Raw genomic sequence first — 6,000 nt, 5'->3', positions numbered from 1 at the left:
GGCACAGAGAGGCTAAATGACTTGCCCTTGGTCACACAAAATTTGTGGTGGAGCAGGGACTTCATCCCAGGTTTCATGGTAGTGTGCAAACCATGGTTCCATCCTTCCTTTCATATCCTTACCTGAGGAAAGGTACCAGAATGTAACACTCAGTCTCTCTGTGCCTCTGTGGAAGGTTGGTAGAATTACTTAGCTGCCTCACAAGGGAGGTTTGAGCTGAGTAGATGTTGACGTCAGTGTGGTGTTGGACAAAAAGGTCCATCTGTTAAATATTATTAATAGAAAGTGACTGTGGTTTCAGCTATGCCCTGGTTGAAAAGGTGGGAGAAAGGAAAGATTTTAACAAGCAGTAAAACAGAGCTAGCTGATTTTATCACATCATTATAGAATGGAGTGTCACCCTAGTGTGTGTGTGTGTGTGTGTGTGTGTGTGTGTGTGTTTAATACAAAACCGTAGATCTACACCTTTAGAGGTACAATACACTAACTTTGGATGGGTAAAATGCTAATTTTTAGAGACTCGTATCTTAACCGCATCAAAACCAGCATTCATGGGAATCATCAAAGACACTTCCCCTAATAAGGCCTGAGTTCCTCTCGCATTTCAACAGTCCCCTCCCATTTGTTTTGGTACTGGAGCTGGTCAATGGGAGTTGTAAGACTGTTTGTTTATTTATTTTATAATGGGAACAGTGTATTTTTTCCCACTCCCTTCTCACCTTACAATGACAAACCATTTTTAAATAAAAAATAAAAAAATCAGCCTTGGATAGAAACCAGACCTAGAAAATTTCCCAAGGGATCCAGCACACTGAAGGTGGCCTTTCCACAGGGGATGTCAAGCCCCCTGCCTCTCAATGGGACAGTTTGAGGTAATCTGTGCATGGAATTCTTCATGCAGATTTCCCTGTTTTTTAAAAAACAAAACAAAACAAAAGGCCTGTCTGGTGGCTTTTCATGCAAGAGGGTATAATCTGGACAATTATACAGTAAATTAATTAGAGCATCCAGTCCTAAAGCTAATACCGTGATGAAGAGAAATGCAGTTACAGGTAAGAGAGGACAGATACATTTTCAGCCCAGATTTACGAGATGAAGAACCGGTGAGGAGAGTTTCAGGAAGGCTATACAAGACATCAGGGGCTACAACGGAGAAGGCTCTTGCACCAAGAGTGACCAGATGATGAGAAGGGACCAAGAGGAAGTTGTTTCACACAATCTGAGCAGAGGGAGTGTCTCTAGGGTCAGGGCAAAGACACTGAGGTTTTTAAAAATAAGCATGATTTGTTGGGTGAATGATGAAATGAAGGGGAGAGAGAAGAGGCATCTGAGGATGAGGTAGTCAAATTTCTTTAGGGAGGTAGATTGGAAGGGTGAAAAAGGAAACTGGGATTATGGTCATATTTTTAACATTTGCAGGAGCTATTAAAGGTTTATAAAAAGCAATGGATTCCACACTCCCTTCATTAAGGGAGGAAAGGTACCACTTTAAGAGTTTTTATCATTTAAAAAACCAAAAATAAGCCCCTAAATTATCCTGTTAAAAAAATTAAGAGGCAGCTGCAATTTCACACGTGGTTTGGCTTAACTAGTCAGAGCAATCTGGGATATAATGGCCCCTGAAGATCTAACCTGCCTAAAGAGTACCCAGCTGTGTTCAAAGAAGCTGTTGAACTCCAGATTCTCTCTCGCATTTCTGCTCTTCTTGGCGTGTGCTGCTGATCCAGTGAGATGTTCAGTGATCTGAGCACATTCAGTAAATTCTCTCTATTCTAAATCAGCTGATAGGGGGAAACAAACTCATGGATTGGCCAAAGGGAATCTAAGAAAGGCCCTTCATACAGGGACCTAATAAGCGTTAAAATGAAATAGCTTCCGTATGATTAAAAAATAGGGTGTTTCCAGAATAATTTTTTAGATAAAAAGAAAAGGAGTACTTGTGGCACCTTAGAGACTAACCAGTTTATTTGAGCATGAGCTTTCGTGAGCTACAGCTCACTTCATCGTAGCTCACGAAAGCTCATGCTCAAATAAACTGGTTAGTCTCTAAGGTGCCACAAGTACTCCTTTTCTTTTTACGAATACAGACTAACACGGCTGTTACTCTGAAACCTGTCAATTTTTTAGATGTTAGCTCTTCAAACAAATGGATTTTTGTCCCCACTAAGAAGTCTCTACAAGCAGAAAACACCATTTGGGGGGTAGCTCTTACATATTTGGTTATTGACCCTAGCTGGCAAGTTCAGATTCTCAAGTGTTGAAAGCCATGACACACAATAATGTACTTTGTATCATTTAATTCCCCTTCCCCCATGCCTATAGGCTAGTCTGCATTGAGAAGAAGGCTTAGATTTGTATTAGAAAAGCTACATTCTCCTTCTGATTTGCCTAAACACATAGTTATGTTTTAAGAGAGAGACTTGGTTCCTTATTTGCCATGCCTATCATGAAAATCCCCTGTTTAATTTCACAAAGAAAATTGATTAAAAACTGTAAGGAAACATTTGCATTTGATACAACAGTTGAGGAAGAGTATTAATTGTGATCAAAGCTACTCTGCCATCAAGAACAATGGGGGATTTATCCATGAATAGTAGTCTTCTTTATTTGATGGGTGAGTGGACTGATCTGTTTTGGGGTATTTGAAAGTGTTTTATGCTAAATATTCAATCTAGCCCAGTGGTTCTCAAAGCCGGTCCACCGCTTGTTCAGGGAAAGCCCCTGGCGCGTCAGACCAGTTTGTTTACCTGCCGTGTCCGCAGGTTCGGCCGATCGCGGCTCCCACTGGCTGTGGTTCGCTGCTCCAGGCCAATGGGGGCTGCGGGACGGGCGGCCAGTATGTCCCTTGGCCCACGCTGCTTCCCGCAGCCCCCATTGGCCTGGAGCGGTGAACCGCGGCCAGTGGGAGCCGCAATCGGCTGAACCTGCGGACGCGGCAGGTAAACAAACTGGTCCGGCCCGCCAGGGGCTTTCCCTGAACAAGTGGCGGACCGGCTTTGAGAACCACTGATCTAGCCCATTGCAACCTGGAGGAGTAATTGTGAGATAATATGGGAATCAATTCCCCTCCGCCTCCAACATAATAAGGTTTTTGACTCAATCAGTATATTGTTTTAGCCAGAATAAAGTAGCCATATAGTGGAGCAGTGTGAACAGTACCACGCAAAAGTATACTCACTGCTAAGCTATTCCTGATTCTAGCAGCTGTAGTAAAGTATAGTGGCTTACTGCTCTCAGGGCTTCATCATGATAGGTGTCTCTCCAGCAAGGTCTTTAAGTGCTTAAGTGCATGCTGGATCAGAGACAGAATTCATAGCACTGCCCAGGATCAATTCTATTGGTCCTGATTAAGGAAAGCACTTGCTTAACTTTAAGTGCATGGCTGAAGTTAAGCAAATGCTTAAGAGCCTTCCTGAATCAGGTCCCTAGGATCCCATCCAAAGCCCCTTGCAGTCAATGAAAAGACGTCAACTGGCTTCATTGGAGTTTTGATCAGGCACTTCAGGCAGAAAGATGCAAATCCTGCAGATTTCAGAGTGGCAGCCATGTTAGTCTGTTTCAGCAAAAAAAAAAATGAGGAGTACTTGTAGCACCTTAGAGACTAACGAATTTATTTGGGCATGAGCTTTCGTGGGCTAAAACCCACTTCATCAGATGCATGCAGTGGAAAATACAATAGGAAGATATATATACACAGAGAACATGAAAAAATGGGTGTTGCCATACCAACTGTAACAAGACTAATCAATTAAGGTGGGCTATTATCAGCAGGAGAAAAAAAACTTTTGTAGTGATCATCAGGATGGCCCATTTCAAACAGTTGAAAAGAAGGTATAACAGTAGGGGAAAAATTAGCATGGGGCAATAGTTTTTACTTTGTGTAATGACCCATCCACTCCCAGTCTTTAATCAAGCCTAATTTAATGGTGTCCAGTTTGCAAATTAATTCCAATTCTGCAGTTTCTCGTTGTAGTCTGTTTTTGAAGTTTTTTTGTTGGAGAATTGCAACTTTTAGGTCTGAAATTGAGTGACCAAGGAGGCTGAAGTGTTCTCCAACTGGTTTTTGAATGTTGTAATTCTTGATGTCTGATTTGTGTCCATTTATTCTTTTGCATAGAGATTGTCTGGTTTGGCCAATGTACCTGCAGAGGGGCATTGCTGGCACATGATAGCATATATCACATTGGTAGATGTGCAGGTGAACGAGCCTCCTATGGTGTGGCTGATGTGATTAGGTCCAATGGTGGTGTCCCTTGAATAGATATGTGGACAGAGTTGGCAACGGGCTTTGTTGCAAGGATAGGTTCCTGGGTTAGTATTTTTGTTGTGTGGTGTGTGGTTGCTGGTGAGTATTTGCTTCAGGTTGGGGGGCTGTCTGTAGGACTGGCCTGTCTCCCAAGATCTGTGAGAGTGAGGGATCATCCTTCAGGATAGGTTGTAGATCCTTGATGATGCACAGGAGAGGTTTTAGTTGGCGGCTGAAGGTGACAGCTCGTGGTGTTCTGTTACTTTCTTTGTTGGGCCTGTGCTGGAGTAGGTGACTTCTGGGTATTCTTCTGGCTCTGTCAATCTGTTTCTTTACTTCAGCAGGTGGGTATTGTAGTTTTAAGAACACTTGATAGAGATCTTGTAGGTGTTTGTCTCTGTCTGAGGGATTGGAGCAAATGCGGTTATATGTTAGAGCTTGGCTGTAGACAATGGATCGTGTGATGTGGTCTGTATGAAAGCTGGAGGCATGTAGGTAAGTATAGCGGTCAGTAGGTTTCTGGTATAGGGTGGTGTTTATGTGGCCATCGCTTATTAGCACTGTAGTGTCCAGGAAGTGGATCTCTTGTGTGGACTGGTCCAGGCTGAGGTTGATGGTGGGATGGAAATTGTTGAAATCATGGTGAAATTCCTCAAGGGCTTCTTTTCCATGGGTCCAGATGATGAAGATGTCATCAATGTAGCATAAGTAGAGAAGGGGCGCTAGGGGATGAGAGCTGAGGAAGTGTTGTTCTAAGTCAGCCATAAAAATGTTGGCATGGGGCCATGTGGATACCCATAGTAGTGCCGCTGACTTGAAGATATACATTGTCCCCAAATGTGAAATAGTTGTGGGTGAGGACAAAGTCACAAAGTTCAGCCACCAGGTTTGCCGTGACATTATCGGGGATACTGTTCTGACGGCTTGTAGTCCATCTTTGTGTGGAATGTTGGTGTAGAGGGCTTCTACATCCATAGTGGCCAGGATGGTGTTTTCTGGAAGATCACCAATGCATTGTAGTTTCCTCAGGAAGTCAGTGGTGTCTCGAAGGTAGCTGGGAGTGCTGGTAGCATAGGGCCTGAGGAGAGAGTCTACATAGCCAGACAATCCTGCTGTCAGGATGCCAATGCCTGAGATGATGGGGCGTCCAGGATTTCCCGGTTTATGGATCTTGGGTAGCAGATAGAATACCCCTGGTCAGGGCTCTAGGGGCGTGGCTGTGGAGATTTGTTCCTGTGCTTTTTCAGGGAGTTTCTTGAGCAAATGGTGTAGTTTCTTTTGGTAACCCTCAGTGGGATCAGAGGGTAATGGCTTGTAGAAAGTGGTGTTAGAAAGCTGCCTAGCAGCCTTTCGTTCATATTCCGACCCATTCATGATGACGTCAGCACCTCCTTTGTCAGCCTTTTTGATTAATCCTGCAGAGTCACTGTTGTATGCTGAGCAATTATTCTCAGCATATCCACAGCACTGAGCAGTCTATGCAGCGCCTCTGTAGGGCTGAGTTCTTAGGCACAGATTCTACAGACTCTTATGCATGTGTCTTCATTTACTTTTGTGAGTCATCCCATTGAAGACTATGAGACTATTCATGTGTTTAAAGTTTAGCATGTGCATAAGTGTTTGCAGACTTGAAGCCTAAAATTCCCTGTTTTTGTTTTTAAACCTTTGTTTTCAGTGCCATGTAAGAAATAATTTGTCCCCCATCCCAATTTTTAAAACTTCCTACCTTGTTGTGAGATTATTAATCTTTATAT

This window comes from Chelonia mydas, chromosome 8, assembly GCF_015237465.2.
Source record: "Chelonia mydas isolate rCheMyd1 chromosome 8, rCheMyd1.pri.v2, whole genome shotgun sequence".
NCBI lineage: Eukaryota > Metazoa > Chordata > Testudines > Cheloniidae > Chelonia > Chelonia mydas.
The sequence above is the reverse complement of the archived record's forward strand: the minus strand, read 5'-3'. Positions refer to the sequence as shown.